The following is a 26937-nucleotide window of genomic DNA, read 5'->3' as shown; positions in this document are numbered from 1 at the left end:
AGAATTCTATACATCGGTTGCCATTAAGGGACTGTTCTCCAAACTGCCTGTATACGAAGTCAACAATAGTACATTCCTTCCTCTATTTTTCTTGGGTGGAGAGGAAGGTATGTGTATAGATATGTGACTCACTCCCATCCAGGCATTGATGGGACAGGCCCTAGAGGGCCTTGAAATTCCAGAAGAGGAACTCTCCATCTGGTCTAGCTCTCCCCCTCTTTGTTCAGAGAAGGGGCTGAGCCGAGATAGAAATGACTTGGCTAAGGTCCTGCAGCCCCTTTCGGGCAGGCATGGAATCCAGAAAACCTCACTGCTGGACCTGGGTTTTTTGCTTTTTGGATTTTGGTGGGTTTAGTGTTTTTTGTTTTTTTCCTTGCTATTCTCCACCTGGCTGAGTACCTTGCATGTTGTTTTTACAGCCTGAGCCTGGTTGGCCTCCGATCATTATTGAAATGAGTGGATGTTTCCGGGAACAGAGCGAATCCATAGAGTTTAATTAATGAATGTGCCAGAGGGCTTGGCAGCTGGATTCCTGTGTTTACCACTGGCTTGGCTGGCACCCCATTCAGGAACTGTAGGAGGGTGGGGTCCATCTCCTTAGCAGAGGGTGGGGTGTATGTGTGTTTGTGTGTGTGTGTGTGTGTGTGTGTGTGTGTATGAGAGACAGAGAACCTGAAATTTGCCTCCCCCACCCTTCTTTAGAGTCCCGTGAGACCGCATATGATTTTCTTCATTGCTTTTAAAAGCGCTGGCATTTTGTTTTTAGCATAGCATTCTTTATCAATTTGTCGAAAGGAAATCGTCCCTCAGAGACCCCAGAAATAGAAGTGGCTCTCGCGTCAGCAGACCTAGCAGCAATTTTAGTTATTTCTGTTGTTGTCCAGTATGTCAAGCCAGGTCGGGCTCCTCTGGGGAGCAGCAAAGCTCAGAAAACCTTGTGGTGCTGAACTGGGATGTGGGGGGCAGCTGGGGACCACAGCTGAGCCCAGCCCCACCCCCTCTGCCCAGCGCTTGACAGCTCTGCAAGGCAGGACCTCAGAAAGGCTGCAGGACTCAGAGTTGGGCAAAACCAAGTTTGAATCCCCGATTTGCCACTTGCCTTCTCTCGTATCCTGGGGCAGGCATGTGCCTTAACATTTCCGGATCTCAATTGCTTCTCCCGGAAGCTAGAAATACATGAAATGCATGTAAATGCACACACTACGGAGGGCACTTAGCAGAGGGTCTCACAGCAAGCCCTCTGTAAGAACTGGTGGTTATATCCTAATCATCATGATATATACATTCCAATTTTATAGGGATGACAGCTGAGTTTTGAGAAATTCATTGACTTGCCTAAGGGTTAACGTCACATTATGGCTGGGCATCTGTCTGTGACCGCCCCCCCCCCCCCCCCCCCGTCCCCACACAAGCCCCAGGCTCTGCCATCTCCTTTATATTTTATACACAAAGACTTGAGGGATCCTGGGCACTTTGGGCTGTTTATTGGAAAGCCCTTTATTGCATGGATTTTATGTGTTTCTTCTAGTAGTGCTGGCTGCTTGTTTTCCCCTCTACATTCACACTTTTGAATTTTCCTTCCCACTCTTGGAGTCTAAAGAATTAACACCTCCTAAGAGGGGAAAGGTGACCTTCTAGATGTCATTAAAATGGCAGCCACCAAAAGAAAGTGATTCTGCCCCTCACATGACTGTCTGGTGGGCATCAGCTCCAGAAACAGACCATGTGAGCTTTCCCTTGTCATCTCTCCTCTCCAGTCCTGCACCTTCTGGGTCCCTGGGTGGGGCTGGACCACAGTCATAATGATGCTATTGGCAGATGACATTGATTGAGTGCTGGCTCTGCCCAGGCACTGTTCCAGGTTCTTCACCATGCTTGGATGCTTTTAATCCTTCCAGGCATCCTGTGAGGTACGTATTATTACCCCACTTCACGGTGGTGGTGACTGAGGCTCAGGGAGGTAAAATGACCAGCTCAAGGTCACACAGTCGGGAGGCCACAGAATCGGGATTTGAGCAAGGCCTTTGGACTTGAGCCCATGAACATGACCTTGGTGCTGTCCCAGAGCTATAAACTCTTCAGTGTACTTGAGCTCTGAGTTGGAACTGCCCTGACCTTATTTAGAGGAGGAAGAGGGGAGGGAGCCAACATTCTGAAGTCGCTACTCTGGGCTTTATGTGCCAGATGGTATGAGCCTGTTCCACGTAGCTACCATTTTATTCCTTTCTTTATATACTCCTCTCTCCCTCCCCCTCCCTCTTTCTCTTGCTTGGGCCTCTCTTTCTTGATGAAGAAATCAAAGCTCAGAGACATCACAGTCTTACCCAGATCGCACAGCCTGTCAACTCCAGAGTCTGAACCCAGATCTGGGGGTGCCGAGCCCATGCTTTTTCCCCACACTAAGCCAGACGGTGGCATTTTTGATCCTTTCACTACAGAGGAAAAGGGATAATGTGGATCCAGAGTGTGGCATCATGGAAAGAGCCCTAGACCAGGAGTCGGGAAGCCTGGTACTTAGTCTCACTTTTAACAGGACCCTGCTGTGGGGCCCATGAAAATCTTGCCCCTGCTTTCACCTCATCGCCCCATTTGTACCACAAGGTCTTGGTCTTGGTCTCCCTGGTTTCTGAGCCTCGCCAGCATTTTGTGTATATTCTGATGAGAGCGTCACATGCCGCAGTGTTTATCCTGAAGAAGATGAAGCTCAGGGCCGACCTGCAGACCTCTGAGACATGGTCCCTGCAGTAGGGGAAAGATGCACCTCCATTCAATGTGTCTTCCATGGCAGAACTTAGATGAATAATGGAATTTTTGCTTCATAAACAAGAAACTTTTCCCTAGGAGCAGAATAAACAGGTCCCACCACTGGGATACATTTTGGAGGCTGTAGACATTCACGGTTGGACAAACAAATACTCATTTGCTTCACATTAGGGAATGTGAAGTGGTGAGTCTCCTATCTCTGGAGGAAACCAAGCAGAGGCTGGGTGCTCTGGATGCAAGGCAGAGTGGCCTCTCCAATACCTCTCAGCTCTGTAATCCTGTCATTACCCAAGAGCCAGTACCAAAGAGGCTTCCACCCACCTGCTAACTCCAAACTGGCAGGGGCTGCCAGGGCTGTCACAGATTCTCAGGGCTTGTGGGAGCTCAGCTCTATAACCGATTGTTAATGTCTGCCTGGGGCAAGCAAAGCGCTGCTGTTACCACTTTTTACTTTTATTTTGTTGTTCCTTTACAGGGTAACAATTCGTGATTGCAACATGAAATTATTACTATGTTTCTTAAAATCCAGGGACAGGCAGGCATGGATGTGAGCACCAATGGCAGCAACAACCCCCAGCTGCCACACCCAGAATTCTCCGTCCTATTACTGTACCCAGCCTGTGTGAGTGGCTTTAGGAAGGTGTCAGGGAATCACGGAGTGATCCTTACTAACCTTGGTTTCCCTCAGTTGGGGAAGTTGGCAGTACTTAGCTTTGGAGCTCAACAGAAGCAGGCATAAACAAAGTCATTTGAGGTGCACCTCTTCCGTGTCTTGCAGGGACACCGCTATAGGTAGGCTATAGGCCTACCTAATTTTCCAAGCCTCTCACTCATCAGTAGGTAAATTGCACATGTGCGGGGGAATCAAGATGGGCCTAGATGACCAGCTTCTGTAAATCTCTTTCCTCCTCCTCTCAATTCCTGTTATGAGCCGTCATACCCTCATCAAGTGATTTCCTTCCAAAGCAAAATAAATGTGGCCAAAGCCTTCTTGAGAGAGTTTGTCCACCTGGCAGGATCCGTGGCTAGCTGGGGAAGTTTCCAGCAGGTAGGTGATTGCCGGCAGGGAAGACTGAGTCTAGAGAGGTTAAGCCACAGATCCCTAAGCATCTCAGCTTAAAAGCAGCGGAGTTGGGCCTATCTGTCTCAAAAGTTCCTACTCTCAAATATGTCAAGTGAATGGTTGTTCCGCAGTAGGTGTTCAGTACGCAATGGCTCCTTTCTCTCATCTTTGTCTCAAAAACAGTTTGCCTTTGTATGCCAGGTTGAGCTAGGTTATGCTTCAGTAACAGACAGCTCCTGTTTTAAAGCAGAAAACCAGTTTTCTCTCTTTAGTGTCCTGCACGGCCACAGACATTGGTTTTGTCTGTGTTTCAAGTCATTGTCACTCCAGGGCCCAGGTTGGTGGAACAGTTTGCCTGGGACATGGCCCTCCACATGGCAGAGAGAAAGGGTGCATGGCCAGCCATCCACTGGCTCTTAAAGTTTCTGCCTGGAAATAAGTGACATCACTTCTAGCTCAGCTTTCATTGGCTGGGGCATGTCACATGACTGTACTCTTCTCACACGGAGAGGCAGTAAATATGTATGCCTTATGATACGGTCTGCTGCCACCATCTCAGTGTGATCTCTACGGATTCATTTATAGAATTGATTTGGCACAGGCCCATTTTGTTCCCTTCTTGATAGTACGAGCCACTGTTCTGGATTAACTCTGTCCTTGTCTCTTGGATCAGTCAAGGAGCTCTGAGTCACCCGTATACCCATTCTCAAGTACAGCACAATTTCTAAATCCAACCTCCCCATACACTCATTCATCTGTCGGTTCATCCCAGAAGACGGCCACCCCGTTGCGGAAAACAACTTTCAGATGCCAGAGTTCTTTAAAGAAACTCAGGGTTCTGGCCTGCGTTTCTCTGAGCCACTGAAGGGTTGCTGACTTCCCCCTTGGGTCCCGCCTTACCCCGGATGGGCTGTGTACCAGACACTTCCGTGCCAGGATCAGACCAGTCTGGCCACCTCAGAAGGGTGCTCGATCGCTCAGGGAGCTCTTTATCTCTGGGGGCTTGGGAATTCCATGGCCTACCTGTTTGTCCCAGTGAGGGACAGGGAATGCCAGCTTCGGTGCTCAGGCAGAGAGAAGCCACAGCCAGTTGTACCACCGCCCCTGCCCACCTCCTCCCAGGCCCCAACTGAGAAGCCGTGGAGGAACAATTAATATGGAGCCTGGATATAGTCGTAAGGGGCCCCCTGAGCATTTGTGCTTGTCTCTTCTCAGCTGGGTATTCTGGGGATGCTGCTCAGGAGATATTTATAAAAGGAACCCCTGGGGTGTTCAGAGAGGCAATGACATAGTAGGGGCCCCCTTGATGTGGCTTACCTGGGAGGTCTATAGGAAGATGGAGGCTTGGCAAGCTATAACCTCCAGCCTTGCTCCCAAGAGGAGGAACCTGATCAGAAGTAGACCTCCCTGGTTATGGGGTAGAGGAGGGTGGGGGGGGGTGCTTCTAGAAGGCAGGAGGTGAGGCTGTATGGTATGTAGAAGGGCTTAGATCCTGAGCCTGCTACCTACATGCTGTGTGACCCTGAGTAAGTCACATTGCCTCTCTGAGCCTTTGTCTCCTCTTAAAAAAATAACTTAGCATTTGTTCAGTTGTCAAAGGTGTTACACGGCTTTAACGAGACTATTCATCTTTTCAACAAATGCTTCTTTTGGATCTGCTGTGTGCTGGCAGTTCGTCAGAGGACAAGACACTGTCCCTGCCCTCATGTAATTTACTTTCTTGTTGGCTTGGGGAGGGGGGGACACAGTGGAGAATAACAATAAAAGATAATTACCAAGTGGTGGTAAGAGCTGTGAAGAAAAATAAAGAGAAGTCCGGGGATAGAGGGGCATGGAAGCGTGTGAACTTTACTCAGGTGATTCAGGAGGAGTCATCCATGCAGAGACCTAATGAAGGATGGAGCCATGCATGTGTGTGGAGGGAGAACATTCCAGAACCGGAAGCAGCACGTGTGAAGGCCCCAAGTTGGGGGGTATGCAGTGCTTGGCTTGCTTCAAAAACCCCGTGGAGGTTTGTAGCTGGAGCAGGGAATGAGGAGGGCAAGTGGAGGCTGAGTAGTGGAGAAAATCACTGTTTAGTCATGACCACTTAGAAACCATCACGAACCTATTGGCTTCCAGCAATACAAATTTGTTTCTTCATGGTTTTTGTAGGTCAGGAATCCAGGCACAGCTTAGTTGGGCTCTCAAGGTCTCATAAGATGGTACTCTGTGATGCGTGCTGGGGTGCGTTCTCATCTGGAGGCTCAACTGGGGAAGGATCCCCTTCCGTGCCCATTGCTGTTTGGCAGACGTCAGTTCCTTGCAGCGAAGGACCGAGACCCCTGACTGTCAGCTAAAGGCTGCCTAAAGTCTCTTGCCACATGGGTTTTCTCAACATGGCCCCTGACTCCATCCAGCCAACAGGGAGAATCTCTAGAGCCAGGCAGCTGGCAAAACAGAATAACATCCCATCCCCTTCGCTGTATTCCGTTGGTCAGAAGTGAGTCACAGGTCCTGTCCACGCTTAAGGGGAGGTGGTCACATAAAATGGGGGTGCTAAGGGAGCACCTTAGTGTCCAACTGCCACCAGCAGTCAGTGAGGGTAGAAAATGCAAGGCTGTGAGGAGGGCTTAGCAGGACATAGTGAGCATGTTGGGATGTGACAGGCAGCCATGGGAGGCTCTTGAGCAGGGAATCGGTGTGAGAAATTGTGCCTGCTTCAAGTTATGCATTCCAGAAATAGCCATTGCTGTTATTAACAGTCCAGCTCCTGGTCAGAACATTGGTCACATATGTGGGAGGGAGAAGGCAAAGGGGAATTGGAGAAAATAGAGCTCTCCTTCAGGCTTTTCCTGAAAATGCTGTGTGACTTTCTACAAGACCATCACCTCTCTGGGCCTCTGCCCCTTCTGAGACAATGAAACAGAGGAGATGCAGGGCTTGGCACCTGGGACTTCCTCAGCTGAGTGGGGAGAGTCAGATGTTAAGCAAATAATCACCGTGGCAATTCACCCCTGAAGTCTGATCCCAGCTTTGTAAAATAACGATCTACAAACTGACAGGGAGTAAAATAACAGTGATTCTTTTTGATGGTGGGATTGTGGGTGGTTTTTATTTTCTTCTTTATAACTTCCTGTTGTTAATATGTTTCTTTGTATCTCGATCCATATTTCTCTTTCACAGCAAAAATGGGTACCTTCTGTCGTCAGAGGACAACCCTGACTGTTAGGGCTTTTGGGGTGACCGATCCCTTCTTTCACTGCCCTCCCCACAATGCTCAGTGCAGCCAACTGGGGGGCTCCCTCTCTCCCCACATTGACCTTTTTGAAAGAGATGTTTCATCCAAGTAGGTTTCTGATTTCCAGCCTTCTGGACCTTAATTCTAGCGGTTCTCTTCAGACCATGAGTTCAGAGGTCTGTGCAAGTAGATGTGAATTTGAACCCTTGGCTCCATCGTGTCCTAGATTTCTCTCCTCCAGCCTCAGGCCCCCGGCTTTAAATGGGGGCAATGATAGCCCTTGCTTCCTAGGGATGGACGAGGGGGAGAATGCAGTGGGAGGGGGAGTCTCAAGGAAGCCCCACAGAAATGATGGTGATCTGTGCAAGATGAAGAATTAATGAGCTGCAAGCTTCTCTATCAAGCATTTCCGCAGGCAGACTCTACGTCTGTGGCACCCCAACTCCATACTCAAGTCCCCAGGGAGGGGGGCGGGAGGCACACTGTAGCTGCCACCTCTGGTCGCCTAGCAACAGGGAACCCAGTGGTTCTTCTGAATTGCCGGAACACTGTCAGGGCTGGGGTGGCGCCGACATCCAGTTACATGGGAGGGACAAAATGAGCCGTGTGCACAGACCTCCCCGCAGGATCTGATCCCTTCCCAGAGCCTTCCTAAGTGAGATGCAAGATTTTGGAGGCCACAGAAGGGTCAGGAAACCAGTTCTCTCACACGGGGAACACGTGATCCCTGCAGATATTCAGTCCCAGCCAAGAACTGGCTGTGGCTGCCCTGTTGGCCTGTGGGGTCCTGGGCTGAGCCGAGTGGGGTATCCTCTATCACTCAGTGCGTGCAGGCTCCCTTCAGACCAGGAAGGTGAAGTCCAAGCTGTTCGCACACTGTACCTGAAAACTGAGCGGGGACACCCCCCACCCCCACCTTTAGAGGCAGACTTGCCAGCATCTCTGGTTCTAAAACCGGGAGCCTTCAATAGGAAGTCTGCGGACTGGAGAGGTCTGCCCTGGTCTTCTCCCTGCCCTCCTGCCTTCCTCCTGTGTCCATTCACAGATGACCCTTGAACAGCATGGGAGTTCAGGGCACTGACTCCCCACAAGGTCAAAAATCCATGTATAACTCTTGACTCCCCCAGAACTTAACTATTGACAGCCTACTGTCGAGCAGAAGCCTTGCCGATAACATCGACAGTCAATTAGCATGTATTTTATGTGTTACATGTATTACATGCTGTATTCTTATGTTTGCTTCGGCAGCGTGTATATATATATATACCTTGTTCTTACAATAAAGTAAGCTAGAGGAGCACCTGGTGGGCGCAGTCTTTTCAGCAGTCTGTGCTTGGTTTCGGCTCAGGTCATGATCTCCAGATCCTGGAATCCAGCCCTGCCTCAGTTTCAGTGCTTAACAGGGCAGGGGGTGTGGAGGGTATCTGTCTGCTTGAGATTCTCTCCCTCTCCTTCAGCCCCTCCCCCTGCTTTTGCGTCCTCTCACTCTAAAATGAATCAAATAATCTTTTAAAAAATGTAAGCTAGAGAAAAAACTGTAAGTAAGAAAATCATACAGCAGAGAAAAGACATTCACAGTACTCTACTGTCGAAAAAAAATTTGCCGGCAAGTGGACACATGTTGTTCAAGGTCAACTGTATGAAATGTTTTCCAAGCTTTTCCCCTGTCCCCTGCACTGGGCAAGGTGCCTGGGAGATGATGGTGATTGCCATGAACCCCTCCCTCATGGAGTTTCCAGTGGGCCACAGGAAGACAGCTCAGGTCCACATATGTACACCTGTGGCCCATGCGAGAAAAAAAGAGCTAACTCCATTCACTCAGAAAGGACTGCCTTTTATTTGGAAATGATGTTTGTCATTATTTAAGGGTGTTAAAATCATCCAAAAACCCATTTCGAAACAGACTGTGTTTTTTGGGGGGGGTTTCCTGCTGCAGCAGATTAGAATGTTGAGAGCCCAGTGTAGCCCCCTCCCCATCAGTCTTTCCTTCCCTCCTTTCCCCCTTTCTTCCTTTTCGTGAATTATCATGGCTGTGAAACACTGGTCTCTGCTCATCTGGCTCCAGCTTCTTGTCTGACGGATGGGATTCCTGAGCCCAGACATGGCCGAATGGTAGCCACTAACTCACACCTCTGCCAGCCTTTGGCCCAGTTTTCTCTGCACTTCAGCTGAGGCACACAGGCCGCCAACCCCCAGCAAATCCCTGAAAACACAGGCCTATTTGGTGGTCTAGAAAAACTTCGATTTAGGATTAGACAAGACGAAGTTTATCCTGGTTTTGCCATTTATGTGCTGTGTGACCTCAGGCAAGTGAATTAACCTCTCTGAACTCCAGTTTGTCTGTAGAATGAGAATGATAATAATAGTACATCATAGAGTTTTTGAGGGAATTCGTTATGAGAGTGTCTTCCCAGCGAGTAGAAGCACAACCCCTGGTTTCTCTTCATCACCGTGCCTCACCTTTTCATAGTACTATTAGCTAGGCTTTTAAATGCTTTAAGTTTTTCCACCAAAACCATTTTGCTAAATGATCCTTGCTAGAAAGCCATTGCCCCCAGCCTTTCATCTTTACTTCATGGCAGTGTTCCCCATCCTCTAGGGCACAGTTCATAGGCCTCCTCATCCAGGTAGCCTTCCTTCCTTCATCTCCCATGGACCGACTCATCTGCACTCAGCACACGTGTTTGTTCACACACCCGGCACTCCTGATGCTCCTTTGAAGGGGCTGTGGCCCCTTGGGTAAATGTTATATGGGCTCCTGGGCCCTGGCTCAGGTTCCTTGGGCCTGGTTCAACAAATGACGTCTCTGCACCCTGGGGCCACTGGGGGAGCTCATAAAGCAGTTCTAGGCTTTGGCAAAACAAGAGTATGGGCTTTGGGCTAGAACCAAGGTTGAAGAGGCACATCCCTACCCTGGGAGGAGAGTCAGACTCGCCAATTTGTGTGGTCTTCACAATGACTACGTAAAGGGAGGTTGACTATTATCTCCATTGTACAGCTGAGGAAACTGAGGCCTAGGGAGACCATGGGACTTGGAATCCAGGCCTGGATCCCCACTGGGATCCCCACTCTGAGCCTCCTTCTTTCCCCGGGAAACCCTGTGCAAACCCCACTCACACTAAGTTAGCCCCAACCTTGTGAAGGTCCCCCTGTGGCTAATAATAATATCTGATGATATTTCCATGAGAGAACAGAGAAGCAGCAAGGGCGTGTCCCCTGTGGGAGGCCCGTGACCTCTGAATTCAGGGGGAAATGCTCTTTTAGCCTGCTTTTTAGTCCCCTTTGACCCTGGGCACTTAGTCCAGGTGCAGCTAGGAATCCCTTCCCTTTAGGGACAGGGAATGGATCCCGAAGGTCCCCAGCCACTTGACAGCCACAGGGCCCACCCGAGGCCTGGAGCCCAGTGTGGGTTCCCTAATTATTGCTGGAAACCATCCCTCGCCTGTCAACATGCTATAAATAGGGAGCTGGAGGAAGAATTTTTTAAAAAAATAATGCCACTGGCTCTTTTCCCCAGTGGGGGTGAGTTGAGTTAAAAAAACCATTGGACTAGCAGGCATCTTGGTGTCGGAAAGCCTGAGGGGGTAGAGGGCAGCCTGGGGGTGGGGGCGCCCACATTATCCGTTGTTTCCATTCCCATCAGCAGCACAGGCTGCAGAACTGGGTTTTAAAGAGGAGACTCCTCTAGCAACTGGCCTCTTGGGCAGTGACCATGACCGGGATTTCTCCAAGGCCACTTTGCCTGGCTGAGGCCCTGCAGACATATTCCAGGGACATGGCCTAGGAATGTTTAGGATTGGGAGGGACTGGTTTGGGGGCCCCCCTACCTGTGCTTCCTCTAGGAAGGCAGCTGCATGAGAGCTTGCTGCTTGCTGTGTGTATGCAATTCTCTCCACAAAGCATGTGTTAAAAACCCCAGTGACGCACTCAGAAGGCGATCTCCATTGAACGTCAAGTTCAAGGACCCAAAGGAGGTCCTTGGTGGATAGGACTGTGTCAGCAGGGTTAGGTAGTATAAACAATAATGCTTACAATACTAGTCATCAGAACCAGGCAGGGGATCAGAGAGGTGAAGCAAGTTGCCCAGGGTCACACAGCTGGTGTGGGGCAGAGGCAGGATGTGACCCAGGTCCCTCTGACCTCAGATCCAACATCAGAACACTTGGACTTGCACATCACGTAGCTTTCCCAAGGTGTGTTGCTCGAACAAATCCCTTGCCTCCACTTCTTTCAAGAGTCACTCTGCCTCTCCCAGCCTTGCCCCTAGGCCTCATCAGCAGATCACTGAAATGTTATTTGTAATGAAAACATCGGGGACAATAGCAGTTCCCAGGGCCAAGCCTGCCTCTGTTGTAATGTTGCTTAAAATAAGCAGAGGCTAGGAAGCTAACCAAGGAAGCATGCCAGAGTCTGGGCTGCCTTGGTTTGATTCCCATGTGTCCCTGTGTGGGTCACCTCCCTTTGAACCTGGAACCATCTGGAGAAGGGGATATACTGACCATGAGGACTGTGCTCCCCCTCCCCCAGTGGGAATAGAATATTGGAAGCACCCCAGATTTGGTTTTCACATTTGGAGATGACATTTATGAATGCACCCAGCAAATGGTCCTGCATGTAGACAGTTGGTGCCTATTTGGTGTTTGTGAGTAAAAGAAGAACACCGTGCAGCAGGGACTATTTAGCATCTGAGGAACTGGATGAGCAGGGCTGACCTCGGCCCCTGAGGGTCCTCGGTGGGCTTATATCCCTCCCTTCGGGAACATAGTAAGGACCTAATGCTTGTGTGCTCAATCCGTTGTCTTTATTTGGGAAGCTGGAGGTTTGAGAGTGGGCAGTAGGGATGCTAGACTTAGAATGTGATTTGGGGAAATGGGGGTGGGGGTGGGGATGCTCAGCCTTGACTCCTAAATCAGTGCGCCAGATGCCAAAAAAACCATCTGTAGTAAAAGAGTGTTTAGTGTGATAGCCTGCCTGCAGCCCGTTGCAAAGGCCTGTGCCTCCTCCTAGGTGTCTCCCTGGCTGTCGTCCTCACCTCCTTCAGGTCTCTGCTCAAATGTCTCAGAAGAGAGACATCGCCTGACCTCAACAGCCCTCTTTAAAATTCCAGTCCCCCTGCCCCCCAACTGCTCAGCCTCTGCCTGGCTTTTTTCTCCATGGCACATGTCCCACGGTGTCCTCTGTAGTCTGTGCTGTATTTGGTCCGTGTCCCGTGCTAGGGCATCAGCTCCCCTAGGGCAAGGAGGACCTCCCGCCTCATTCTCATGCCTGTGCACAGTAGGTGCTCAGAGGAATGCAGGACAGGAGGACAGGCTTCCTGGGAGCCAGCCAGGGCATTCGCACTAATTATTGAATTTAATCTTTAACAGCCTGGAGAGGTGGGAGGTGAACCCAATATGGTCCCAACCTCAGAGGTGGTCAGTCTTGGAGTGGTCACAGCAGTAGCAAACCCCTGCTGCCCTTTACCCAGAGCACTCTAGGAAAACTCTGGGTAAAGACCGTGTGCTTCCTAGGCTGTGGAGAGTGGGGTTTTGAAAGTAGGGTAGTAGTTCCCCTGCAGAAGAGGTGGGGCCAGAAGGGCCAGGCAGTCCAGGTGGAAGGTGGCCGCAGCAGACGCTGGCACTGCTTGTCCCACACAGCCCAGCCTTGCTGGAGCAGAATTTGTACAAGGAGGTGTGTATGTAGCCAGCAGCACGCATGGCAGGTATCCTGGGCCTTGCAGGTGCCCCGCCAAGGAGCTCGAACTTTCTCCAGGTGGCTTCAGTCCCGGGAGCGCTGTCAGCCCAGGGGTTTCCAGCTCCCTTGCGATTTTTGCCCCTGGACTCTTGCAAAGACTTGCTGCTGAGGTTTCTGCCCTGCCCCAGGATTCCCTGTAGCGTCCTGTGTCTCAAGTGCCTCTCTCTCACTCCCGTGATTGCTTGGGTTTACCCTCCAGAGAACAGCATTGAGAGTATCAGGCAATATTTTCTGGAAGCGGAGGATAGTCTTTGCTGTAAGAATCTCAGAATTCCTATAAACACTGCCAGCTCCTCGGAGGGTGGAAGGAGGGGGTCAGGGTGCTGCGGTGATCCACGAAGTCCGAAAACACCTCATTACTAAGAGCTCCCTGTATCATCCTGCCTCTTTGGCTCTGTGTCTCCTGCTGGCTTCTGAGCCAGAGAGAGATGATTCTGACTTACGAGCATCACCATAATTGCAGTCATTTCCTGAGTACCTACCATTTGCCAGGCACAGCGCCCAGCCCTTTACATAGATCATTAGCCTGTGAGTTGCTGGCATCGGCACTGGACAAGGGAGCGATTCCCTGCTGTCACGGAAGCTCAGAGAAGTGGAGGGACTTACCCAAGGCCACACAGCTTCAAAGTGCCAGGGAGCCAGGATTGGAGGCCAGGTCCATGCAGCCCCAAGGCACCTGTCACCCTGGCATCTCTTCCCTGAATCGCTGTGACCTGCATGCTCTCCAGCTAACATCCCAGCCCCTCAAAGGCTCAGCAGCCTGAGGAACCAACCCGTGGCTTCTCCATGCCTTTAGGAATTCACTGGAGGTGCAGATAGGCATCAGGGAGGAGGCAAGCTGCATATGGCTTTCTTGGGAGGCAGGTCACCTCCCCAGGGCCTTGCATCCTCCCCTCTCCCTGAAATCGGGCCCTGGGGACCCTTTGCATATTCTCCAGCTCAGTTGCTGGTGGCAGATCCACCGCCACCCCCAACCCCCGCCCACTGCTGAATCTGGAAGTCCGGGATCATCCCAATTGCCTCCCTCCCCTGCAGGGTCCTGTTAGTTTCAGCTCCTTACATTTTCCTTAAAGGATTAGTGCTTCCCCATCCCTTTGCTGTGTCCCAGGTCAGGCCTCTAGGGTCTCTTACCTGGACTGTGGCGATGGGCATCCTTCCCACTGGCCCCTTGGCTGCCTCTCATGCCCCCTTCCAGTTCATCCTTCACACAGAAGCTGGGGTGTTCTTTTTGCCTTGGCATGATATTCTGCTGTATACATTGTCCCTCCCTGACTCAGAGCCTTCCAGCTGCATTTTATATCACTCCCAAGATACAAATTCCTCAGGCTCCATGGAGTTTCCTTGTTGTGTCCCACACCCATGCCTTTGTTTTAACCACCTCTCTCCTTCCACTGGCTAACTCCTTCTCTTTGGGAAAGACTTGACTCGAGAGTCCCCCCCCTCCAGGAAGCCTTCCTGACTTCCTCCATGCTCTTCCCCATGCCGCATCCATTTTCATCCATTGCCCTTCCAGCGTGCATCCTGTTGAAATGATCTGCTTACACGTCCTCATCCCCGCTCAGTTTTATGCTTCCCCTGGACAGATGCCTGAGGCAGCCTGGGCATCCTTAGCAGCATGCTGGCATACAGTAGGTGCTAAAGAAGTGCTTGTTGTCCTGGGCAAACTCCAGGCAACCTCTGAGCCCCCTTTCAGATTCCACAGCTTGTGCAGTGGACATGGTGTTTCCTCTGGCTTCCTTGTCATTTTAGTGGTTTTCTAGAGCATGAGGCCCAGCAGGGAGCCACCGTTGGCCCAAGAGGGTCTGCCTGGAAGCAGGGCCCCTGGATGATGACCCCCATTTTACAGAGGGGGATATCGAGGCTCTAAGAAAGGGACCCAACGAAGGGCACACGACTCATACGAGGCATGGCCTAGGAGGACTTTCTGAGCCCTGATGACCCCTTCACTGTGCTGAGCGGAGGAGGCAGGTTGGGGTGCAGGGCAGGCCCCACAGGACTATGTGGTGGAGATTCTCTCTGGGAAGTACTACTTGCAGCTGAAGTTTCTGCCCTGCCCCAGGCTTCCCCTTAGTGTCTGGGGCTATCCCCCCATCCCTCACCCCTGCACCCTTCTCTGAGACTTAATCTGCCTGCTCCCCTCCTGGGCCTTGGCTTCCTGGCTGGTCTCATATGACATCAAAGCCTGGGAAACAGAACCTGGCTGGCAGCAGTTAAACCTGTGGGTTTGAGATCTGGGGCCCCATAGGGCTGTGACACTAGAACCCACTTTGCAGTTTGGTGGGGGGCCCTCTGGGGGCTGATGGAGTGAAGCACAGTGCTCAACACCTGGCCCCAACACGGTCACCCAAGATGAACCAAGACACCCGAGTGCCTGGGTGTGGCCCCCATACCGAGACGGGCCCCCCTCTGGAGGCTGGACATCACACACATATCTCAGCAGCCTCGGAGGGCTTCATGGTTGCCAAGTCGGACTTCCTTAGCCCCGCTAAGTGAGCTCTGACCTCAAGGGCTTCTCCAGTGTGCACGGAAGACTGCACAGGCCCCAGCTCCTTCCGGATGGGTCTGTTGTTTTCTTTGTGGGCTTGACCAAGGTGTGGTGTCTGCCCAAACAGGTCTCTGGGCTCAGCTGGTGTCCCTATCTTTTGCACCCAGCCGATCTGCTGGCTTTGAGTCGGGGGGCACGGAGCCTGACCCCGGCATCGTGGACTCAGAGCAGAGATTGTGCATGTTTTCACCAACTGGGGACCCAGTGAATCCTGTGCTGAGTGGACAGGGGGCAGTTCTGTCCTGACTTGGGGCATTTTCCAGGGCCTCTGGCTGCGGTGGAGGGGAGCAAATCTAGCTTGGAGTGGGAACAGCCAGCAGCCTGAGCCCTGGCCAGGGTCTTTGGACAAAGCCACAGGCTGGGCTGGGCACCAGAAGGAAACAGAGCCCTTGGCTCTGTCCAGGGCGATGGAATGTCAGCCCGGCCAGACTGGTTTTCTTCCTCCACCAGGGCTGGGCTCCAACAAAGGAGCCTCCATGCCTGCTGGTGACAGGGAGCTTCCAGGCGAGGCCACTACCCTTGCCTGGCCCCTCCTCCAGAGGAAGAGGTGCCCGTTCATGCTCTGTGCTCTGAGCGCTCCCGTTCTCTGCACCCCGGCCCCTTCTGGCCTCCTCTGCACTGTGCTCTGCAGTCTGGATGGGGGGCGGACAGGGGTGTCCGTGCCGGGCACTGTGCAGTGACGTAATAGGCTCTTCATGACCGTGACGTTGTGCCTCAGCTTGAATCGCCTCCCCCAGGCTGTTCCTCACCTGCAGTCCCTTCTCTGTTTGTCCCCACCTGCCCAGATCAGACCTGCTCTTTAAGGTCCTGTCACCTGCCCTCTGTGAAGCCCTCTGTACCTCCGCTCCAGACCCCCTGCTCTGCCTGAGGCCCAGGAGTACATGGGATAGGACACCTTTATTAATCACGGGGCCCAGGATGACCAAGAGGCTGATTCAAGGCATGCTTTTCTTTCCTTGCTCCTTTTAACCTACACGTAATGACTCGGACATCCTTCCATATCAACATTTAAAAATCGACTTCCGTGTTTTTAATAGCAGCACAGCCTTGCCTTGCAGGGACAGACCATGGTTACACATCAGATACCCTGATGGGAAGGCAACTATGTTTTTGCTGTTACCAAAAACAGTGCTACTGTGAACATCCCTGGGTGTGTGTGTGTGTGTGTGTGTATCTGTACATCTGTGTGTAATTGTGAGTGCATGTATTTGAATGTGTTTTAGTGCGGTATGTGTTTTTGTGTCTGCACATGTGTTGTCTGTGTATTTTGTGTATATGTGTATTTATGTCTTTGTGCATATCTGTGTGTGTTTTTGTATACATGCGTCTGCATATGTATCTTTGCGCATCAGTGTTTTGGCGCTTGCACGTATGTGTATCTTGTGGACATGTGCATAGCTGTGTATGTGTGTTTGTGTACATATTTGCATGTGCATGTATTTCTGTATACATGTATGGGTTTGTGTGTACACGTTTGTGTATTTGCGTGCATAGCTCTTGGGCGAGTCGCCAGGGGTGTTGAGGCAATGCTGGGATGTTGGCATGTGCTCCCCACCCCGGGTCCTGGCAAAGACAGCAGCGTCCTGCTGGGGAGCCATGCTGGAAGGTTCGGGCCCCTAAGGCAGTAGAGAGACACACCCAGCCTCCCACGAGTCCATGAGGCTCACACTTCCGTGTCAGGGCCACAGTTCTGTAACCTGACAAGTCGAGCTCCAGCCTGAAATAAACATGACAGGGATGTTTCAACGTGTGATGTTTCAAAAAAAGGAAAAAAAAGAAAGAAGTCGAATTTGGCTTAGATTGTTTTAAGAATCCCTCCGAAAGGAGCCAAGTCAGGGTGGGCGGGGAGCCAGTCCGTGAGGAGGAAACACGAGGAAGCCTAAGAGAACTACATATTTATACAGAATTGTACATGGTTAACGTTTATTTTCTTAAAAATCACTAACCACAAATGCGACAAAATACAAAAGAGGGAGCATAAAAAAGCCGGTCTCCTTCTTTCCCCTTCCCCCACCCCCCAGTTCCCTTCCCAGGGACCAGTGTTACCGTCATTTTCCGGTGTCCTTCCCCAGTAGCCTGTGCATTTTCAAACATTCACATATATTTTTGTTTTTACATAGATGAGAATGTATTTTTTTCCTTGCAGACAAATGGCAGCCCGTTCCACCTGCTTTCTTCACAAGCCCGTGTAGGCAAGGAGGGCGTTTCAGATCAGTGCGTCTCCATCTGCCTTATCTCTCTGAACAGTTATTTTTAACAATTAAGTAGCATTCCATGTCATGGCTGTTCTATCATTGGAGTTAAACACATTTTTTAAAAAAAGATTTATTTATTTATGTGAGAGGGAGAGGGAGAGACCGTCTTAAGCAGGCTCTGGGCTGAGCACAGAGACGGACGCGGGGCTCGATCTCACAACCCTGAGATCACAGCCTGGGCCAGATGAAACCAGGAGTAGAACGCTTAACCAATCGCACCACCCAGGCACCCCTGGATTAAACACATTTATAAAAAAAACAAATTTGCTTTTCCCTGGGCCCATCTTAACCTTAGATCTGTACACCTTTTATTCATAGAAGCTTAGGCTTAAAAGGGAAACTGAATTTGTTTTCATGCAAAGTGTATCTCAGTACTTCTAGAATGTTCTATGCTACCCCGCCCCTCACGGGAAGGTTCCTGATTATTTTGTGGATTGTCTTCCTTCCCTGGATCAATCTTTCCTGTTTTGTACCTTGAAAAAAAAATCTACTCTCACCATTTGTCAGCACCCTAAACATGGTGTTTTAGAACAAAGGTTTGTGTCTAAAAGTAATAAAAATTAAAATTTAACGGCATGTAGAAAAACTGATGGTTCTATGATATGTCAAGAGTTGGAGTAAGCAGTACTGTCATTCGTGGACATTAGAAAGGGGACAGGGGATCATTTATGTGTTCGTTCATTTATCCATCCATCCACCCATCCTGTCCCCTGTAGCTGTCTCAGTTGGGCACTGGGGTTTGAGGGTGAATCGAGCCCAGTGCCTGCCCTCAGGGAGCTTACAGTTTGGAGGAGACAGTCAAACAAACAGTAAAGCACAGCCAACCCGTTAAGTTCTGTGATGGACTGAGCACAGGGGGCTCTGTGGTTCCCAAGGAGAAACAGAGCCCAGCTACAGATGGAGGCAGTCAGGAGAGGCTTCCTGGAGGAGGTGATGCCTGAGCTGCACTTGAAGGATGCACTGTGAGCTGACCCGGGGCTGGCACTGGCCAATGGCTGATGGGCTATACCAGGAAGTTTCCCAGACAGGCATTTCAACAGGAGAGCAGGCCATAGACTTGGCATCTGACCCACTGGGTTTGAACTGGGCTTCTCCACTCACTCATGGGACCTTGGGCAAGTTGCTTCTCTCTGTGTGTTCCATCTTCTCATCTGGAAAGTGAAGTACTAATAGGGCCTCTTACAGTTGTGGGAAGGACAAAATGTAGCAGCTGGGCAGGCAGTAGGCCATAGAGGTGTCTGTTGGTGGTGTTACTGTTCATCTGGGAGATGGGACATTGATAGTATCTATTTTGAGCTTAAACTGGATGATCTGCATAAGAAATTGACTTGGTACCTGGCACATAGTTGGTGCTCCTTATATGTTCATGGTCATTAATTCTTATTTTTCTCTTGCCCACTTGTGACATCCAGAGTGGGGATCCCAGGTTGCCCCTGGGCTTCTTGGGTCTGAGGGAACCCTGCCTCTAAGGCTGGCGAGAGCCTGGGCCCCTGTAGCCCAGCTGTCATTCCTATGTATAGCCTTGTCGGCCAACGGGAGAGTCAGGAAGCCCTTGTTCTGGAGTCCTGGGGGCATTCCCGGCCGAAACCCAGCAGGCCTCCCCAGCACCATCTGCAGACATGTGTTCCTGTCACTTTGGGTGATGCACTTGTCCCATGGAGACAGCGTGTCTCCACCACACCCGTCATCTTGCAGCCTGCACACCCCGCTGGGTGGCTCGGTCCTGGAGGGCCGTTGGACTGCTGGGCGGAGCTGGGGTCCAACTCCTCACATTTCGTGGTAGAGAGGGGCGGCCAGCTCATGCCCAGGTCAAGGGAAAAACTCTGGGGTCTGGTTTAGGCAGCTTCAGCTCTCAGCTGAACAGTGGGACTGTTGGGCCTCATGAGGGTCTGATTGCACATTGTTAGAATGTTCATTAAAATGATGTGTCTTTTGGGGGAATCAAACCAGCAGACTTCACCGCCATCATCATCAAGCCAACCAGCAGCCTTGCACTTACCACCTACTGGGCAAGTGTAGGCTCTCACTGGACATTTCACAGAATCCCCCCTTACCCCCCCAAGCACCCTCCCCATCCCCATCATATGGATGGGAACATTGAGGTTCGGAGATGCTCAGTCACAGCTAGCAAAAGGCAGGGCTGGACATGCTCCTCTCTGCCCAGTCTTAGAACCTGTCCTGCTTCCCAGCTCAACAGAGCCTCGGTGGGCTGGGTTCATTTCACATTTGCATCCTGAAAGTTTGTGGTTTCGGTTACTAATCACCAGGGACTGCTGGCTTATCCATAGGGTGTTAATAACAGCTGGTTTTACTCAAGCCCCCAGGTGTGAAGAGCATCCTCTCCTCATCAGTTAGGTGGGCGAAACCACAGGAGGTGTGACCCACCAGTTTCACAGGGAATAGCTGAATCCTCTCCACTGGGAAGCGGCGGCCAGTTCACACAGGTCACACAGGTGGGCTTGGTGGTTGCTGGGCATCAGCCAGCAGCAGAGGTTAGCCGTCAGATGGCAGAGGGCCACGGAGACCGTCCGTCTCCGGCCTCCAGCTCCCAAGCAGAGAGGAAGTTGAAGCTCAGAGAGGGGAGGAAGTTGCTCAAGGTGGTCAAGAGGGGAAGCCACAGCGGAAAGGAGCACCTGTGCCCGTGACCCTCAGTCAGGGGATGACGTCCAGCAACAGGTGTGTCTCTGTGGGCGGCGCCTGGAGCTGCAGTCCAGGTGGGACCCCCAACCCCAGGCCCGGCACACAACCTCCTCCACATCTCGGTCTCTTGCCCATGTGTCTGTCTGTCTTTGTTCTTACTGCTGCTCTCTCTGCTTCCGCTTGCCTGTCCATCTCTCTGTCTGTCCTTCACTCTCTCCACCCTCCCTCCTCCACCCCAAGCTTGCCACCAACCCCGAGATGACCCCAAGACCTTTCTGCCCCACTGAGTGATGCCTATGGTGTCCCCCGAGTAGACTGCGGCCAGGTGACTGGCCCAGATCCTGAGCTGGGCCCCAATCCAGACCACCATGGTGTGGCCATGCCTGGCCTTCGATGCACTGTTGTTCTCAGAGCCCACTGAGAGAGGTCGGCAGCTGGGATGGCACCAGCTTTACCCGGGAGGCATCAGCCCCCGCCACTGGGCAGTGTGCCGCAGCCTAAGGTGACATTGTAGGCTGCAAGGAGCCCACAGGGAGGGGACATTGTGTGAGGTTTTGCTGGCAGCACTGGGCTCAGTCTGAGGACTCTGCCCACCCTGCTCCTCGTCCAGTTCCTTCTGGCCTGTCTGCCTTCCCTCTCCTTCTTTCCCTCTCCTGTCCTTCCCTTCCCTCCTTCCCTGGCTCCTCCCTTCCTGCCTACCTTTTGCTTTACTGAGCATTTTCTAAGTGCCAGGGACTGCAAATAACACTGTGAATCCAAAGTGAGAAAATGCAACTCACCCAGTCAGGGAGATTTTTTTTTTTTTGTCCTGGGACAGACAGGCATCCCACAAATCATACAGGTGATGGGAACCACCAGCCAGGATCAGGCCTCAGAGGGCGAAGACTCCAGTCGGGACTTGGGACTCAGGCTAGGGAAGCCGCCCCCCGGCCGATGCTTGCGGGGCAGCCCTTGGCCAGGCAGAGGGGTATCCTGGGCAGATGGAAGAGCACGGGTTCAGGCCTGTGGTGTGAAGGGGCATCATTGTGGCCACAGGGGCAGGCGTGAAGGGGAGTATACGCAGCAAGGTGAGTGGGCACTGGACCTTGGGGTTCAGAGCAGGCTGCATTAAGATGGCCAGTGCTCTTACTTAAAGAACCTAGCCTGGGGTGTGCATGAATGTGACACACTGGGGGCCCCGTCCGTCTTGGACCAGCAACCCCCCTCATTCTCCCTTCCTGGCCCGAGACTCCACTAGAGATGGACTGTGGGGGTGGGCACGGGACAGGGAATCGTGACACCTGGATGCCGGGCCCAACCAGGCATCCCTCCCTGTCTCCAGCCCTTGGCTTTCTCATCTGTAAAATGACCATGGAGGACCCGACAAGCTCTCCAGTTCAAGCCAGAGCGAGGAGACGTCGCATGGGCTTTGGGCGTCAAACCAACCCAGGTTCAAATCCCAGCTCCACCACACCTTGTAATTGCATGAGCTCGGGCATGTCCGGTTGCATCTCTGGGCCTCAGTCTCCTCCCTTGTAAAATGGGTCCATGATATTCCTACCGAATAGGGCTGCTTGGGACCATCAGATGGCAAAATGAGGGGCACATCGCCAGTGCTCAGGAGTGTCAGCCCTTGATATTACCGTTACTGTTACTCCTCAGCTGTTGGTGCGAGACTGAGTGGAGCAGGAGAGAGGAAAGGTTGCAGTCCCTCAGGGGCAGAGACCCAGCAGGTGTCACAGAGCCTGCCTCCGCGCACAGCTGAAGAGTGTAGAGTTGCAGAAGGGGGAGGGGATGTGCATCTTGAATTGCTGAAAACTGCTCTGTCAGCCCTGGAGTGCTCTTCCGATTCAAGGTTCTTTCCCAGGCTGATGTGTCAGACACCCCAGAATACATACAGGCACCTTATTTTCTCTTTTCCCCACCCCCTCCATAACTACATTGCCTTTTCTGGTTAAGAAGCTCACACCCACTCACTGTTATTTTTGGAAACACCTTCCTCCAACAAATATTTATTCAACAACTACCCTAGGCCAGGCTCTGTTCTAAGTGCTGGGGTGCAGCACTGGATGAACAGTCCCCGTTTTCATGCAGATGGCAGTCAAAAGGATAGAGGTCAGGGCCAAATCCAGCCAGCCACCTGTTTTGTCAATAAAGTTTTATTGGGGGCGCCTGGGTGGCTCAGTGGGTTAAAGCCTCTGCCTTCGGCTCAGGTCATGATCCCAGGGTCCTGGGATCGAGCCCCGCATCGGGCTCTCTGCTCCGTGGAGAGCCTGCTTCCTCCTGTCTCTCTGCCTGTCTCTCTGCCTGTCTCTCTGCCTGCCTCTCTGCCTACTTGTCATCTCTGTCTATCAAATAAATAAATAAAACCTTTAAAAAACAAATAAAAAAAATAAAGTTTTATTGGAACACAGCCATGCACACTCCCATATTGTCTGTAACAGGCAGAGTTGAGTCGTGGGGACAGAGACTCAACATGGGTGCCGGAGCTCCAAATATTTACTATCTGACCCTGTAGAGAGAAAGTTGGCTAGGTTCTGATACGGGTTAACAAGTAAAGATTTCTGATTCGTTCTTCATTCATGATGCATATGATATGATTGTATTAGAGGTGTGATTTAATAAACTATATTTGATTTTGATTGTGCTGTCTGAGTATAGGGGGATATAAAACTTCAAGTTCAGATGCTACACAAAGTCAGCATCATTAATAACAGCCTGTTATTCCCCACTGATGGTGTCACTGCCAATGGTTTGCTGGGGGGCCCTCAGAGGTTTCCTTTGGCTTGTGCTCATTATACATTTATGTGTTTGTTTCTACAAAACCGGTATTTTACACACATACACACATGCTGTCGCATTACCTTTTTTATTTTTTTCACATTTGCTAGTGTAAGATATTTTTTCTGACAGTAAATACTCTTTTGGCTGTGTTTATTGAGTCGTGTGGATAATACCGTATTGCATTTCACTGATCCTCGTCTTATTGGACATTTAGGTCATTTCCAAGATTTTGCAGTGATGTCTGCAGTATTTTGCAATGATATTTCCAGTATTTTGCAATATTTGCTCCCCTGCAGGGAGCATCCATGTTCATAGATCTTGGCAAGCGTGTCTAATGATTTTCTTGAGATAAATTTCTGGAACCAGAATTGCTGAGTCGAGGGTTACGTGTGTTTTACATTTCAGGATATGTGTTCAGTGTGTTTCAACACGGCCCTTAGAGGTGAGTGTTAGCCTGGTCTCCCCAGCATACTGCCCACCACAGCTGTTACGAAGTTAGCCATTTGGGGCTCTGGGCTGATAACCACCAGAGGCTTGGGGTTTGGTGAGCTACTGGTCTGAGCAAGTAGTTTTTAAACCTGCCAAGTTCTGAGGTTTTTCGAGAGCATTCCCATGTACATTTCCCTATTGTAATAGACACTTCTCCTCAGAGCCTCTCCAAATATCCTGAGCATCCAGGGAAAGGTGGGGAGGGTGGATGTTGGGGGAGGGGGCGCTAGGAAGAGCTCCAGGACAGGAACTTGGAGTCCCAGTTCTGCCTCTTCCTCCCTGGGAGAACTACAGCAATTCCTGTGTTCTGTGCCTCAGTTTCTCACGTGAAAACTGAATCATCTCAAGAGTCCTTCTTGCTTTAAAGGACACGATGTGATTATCCTCGTGTGGCAAATGACAACTGAAACGTGGGTGGGTGTTGGATGGCTATCCATCACGGGTGCACATCGCGAGGGTCCAGCTCATGTTCCAGAGGGGGAACTCCCCAGGACTCCTGTGGGCCTCAGGTGGATGGCTCTTCATCCTGAGTTTCTCCAGTGTGTGTTCAGACTGCCGGTCGGTATCTGCTTGCCTGTGGACAGTGAAGGTCTTTGTAGCCTCTGAGGCCAAACTGACTTGAAAGAATATCCTGCTTTCGAGCCGATTACAAATCCGACCTTTAGAAAGTGAACATCCGCTTTGTCCAGACATGGGAAGCACAGAGAGGTTAAGTAACTTACCCAAGGTCACACAGCTCCCATGTAATGAATCCAGACATTCTGGCTCCAGAAACCGTACTTGTCCTAGAGAGACTGAAAGGAAACAGGTCAATTGTAATTATGATATTGTGGGAAGTTCTACAGCAGTGTCATCCACCAGAACTTTCTACAGTGATGGAAATGCTCAGTGTCTGGGCTGTTCACTGTGACAGCCACATGTGGCTATGGAGCCCTTGACGTGGCTGGTGCCACTGAGGGACTGAATTCTTTGTATTTTTAAATTTGGACAAATTTAAATTAAATTCAAATAGCCACATGTGGTTAGAGGCTACCGTATTAACTAGCACAGATAGAGGGACTTGGGATCTAGGGGATGGTTCAGGGAGGGCTTCTTGGAAGAAGAGCCCTCAAAGTTGAACTATGAAGGGTAGCTGAGGGGTGGCGGCTGCTCCAGCAGGTCTAGAGGTAAGAGAGTGAGTGGCCTGGGGCATAGAAGGGTGGCACAGCCAAGTGGAAGGGCCCAGACTGGGGAAGTGAGGGAGAGAGGAGTCAGGGGTGTTGCCCTTGGGAATCTCAAGTGTGGTATTAGGCGGTGGAGGGAAAAAGCACTCATCCCTGCCTGTGCACGAATCCTAAACCTTTGCAGAAGGGCCCACAGACAGGGATGGATGGAAACCCACATGTTGCTGCTGCACACCATTAATAACAACACCACCCCCACCCGCACTGCCTCCCTTGCCTCCAGACTATCCGAGGAAGGTCAGAAAGCAATTCCCCCACCTCCTGCCCTGATTCCTACCGTCAGCATTCTATGGACCTTGCTCTTCTGATTTCCAGAGGCCCCACCTGGACCTCCCTTCCTCTAATCCTGAGCACTGAAAGATCCCCCGTCCCTGGGGGAAGGACAATGAAAATGGTTCTGATCACCAGGCTCCTGGCTCCTAAGCTAAATGGTTTCCCAAGATTAACTCCCTGAAGCCACACAACCAGCGTTGCTTTTCTAAGGAGACTGAGGCTTGAATAGGTGGAGCCCCTCAGCCAGGCCACATGGGTCAGGGTGGGGGCGGTGATGGGGGGCAGAGTGGAGATAGCAAGCACTCCTCTTCCCCCTGAGCCATGACCCAAAGCCTCCTCCTGCTGAGCTTAGCATGGGGGGAGGGGACAGACGCAAGACCCCTCCCTACATGTGCTTGGGGCAGCCATGCCAAGCCCAAAAGGAACCCCTGGAGGCCCCAACCTCTGGCTTCTGACCCATGCAGGGGATTCAGTTAGGGAATGCCTAATTCTGTGACATCTTTGAGAAACAGTGAGCATCTGGGAGCATGCACAGATGACCACTTCCATTCCGGGTCCCTTGGAGAATTCTTTTCGGGGTGCAGGGTGTCTGGAATGTCAGGTGGTCTTTCAAGGCAAAAACCTCCCTCGTTTCCCCAAGCGGGGACTGACTTCATCCCAAAAACATGCATACAGCTACCCCCCCACCCCTGCACTGCCCATGGGCTTGGCAATTGGGCAGCCCGTCCCACGGCCGGCTCACTCATCAGGAGTCAAAGTCTTAAAAATACGCCACCCCTTGACCTAGTGATTCTGTACTTAGGAACCTCTCTTGTGGGAATAATCACAGAGATGTGTCACCTGAACCTCAAGGACATTTGTCATGTTGTTGCTTATAACAGCAAAATACACACACACACGCACACACACACACCACTAAATGCCCAGCCATGGGGGATTGGTTCCATGAACAGTGCTGAGTTCAGCCAGTGGTATCTTCTTCAGCCATTTAAAGAAGAGGATTTGGATGAAGTACCCAGTAGGAATTCTGGGCAGGACTGTGCCAGAGTCTTGTCCATGGGTGACGGGTGTTTTTAAAGTGTTGTTCTTTGTGCACTTCTGTAATTTCTAAATGTTTTGCAACAAACGTGTATTCTTCTGGTGACTTGGAGAAAGCATTCTGCAGGCAGGGAGTGACACTGGCATTGTTCGAACATGATCATTAGCTATCATTAGCGTCCTCTAGCGCAGCCAATTATCAGAGGCCGCTGAGGGTTTTAGTCCAAATTCCTGTCCTTGCATACCCCGCTCCTACAGCATCCCCTTGAGCATGATGGGGTACCTGAGTATCCCCAAACGCTTCATTCCCCTGGACCACATAGGCTTGTTCTGCCAGGGATGGTTTCGTGGAAGCTGCGTAAAAGCATGGAGTGTGGATGAAGGTGATAGAACATTCTGGCCTCAAAGCTGGCCTCAGCTAAGTTACAGCCTCAGGGGTTGCGTCTGTGTCATGACCACCCCCCAGCCCCGGTTTCCGGGTGCCTGCTGCATAGTAGGTGCTCAGTAAATTTCTGTGGAGTAATTAACCTCTACATCGAACTTTACCTGGTACAACAGGGAATCCAGGGTAGGCAGGGAGAGCTCAGCAGGGGGAGAGACCACTGTGGGTTGTAACGACTTTGACCAAGAGGATAGGTAGGAAGAGGGAGGGGCACAAGCAAAAGCACAGAGGCCAGGATGTGTGAGGCTTGTGTGGGACTCAGTGAGGAGGTCAGGGAGGGTGGGAGGAAGGGTTTGTTTGGGGTGGGTGGCGGAGAGATGGCACTGGAGAGGAAATGTGGGGTGGGTGGCAGAGAGATGGTACTGGAGAGGAAATGTGGGGCTCAGTTACAAGGGCTATTGGATTTCCTCTGGGGGACAGTAGGGAGCCATTGAAGGTTGTTGAGCGGGAATGGGCTTTTAACTTGCCAAAGTGAACAGGGTAGGGAAGC

General features: G+C 51.3%; 1 protein-coding gene across 9 annotated transcripts in view; it reads left to right on the top strand.

The window, feature by feature from the left end:
* Positions 1-26937, top strand: part of KIAA1671 — a 184568-nt gene that overhangs the window by 138866 nt on the left and 18765 nt on the right. The window lies entirely within an intron of this gene.

The sequence above is a fragment of the Mustela nivalis genome (assembly GCF_964662115.1).
Source record: "Mustela nivalis genome assembly, chromosome: 14".
Taxonomy (NCBI): Eukaryota; Metazoa; Chordata; class Mammalia; order Carnivora; family Mustelidae; genus Mustela; species Mustela nivalis.
This window is presented reverse-complemented; position numbering and strand designations above follow the sequence as displayed.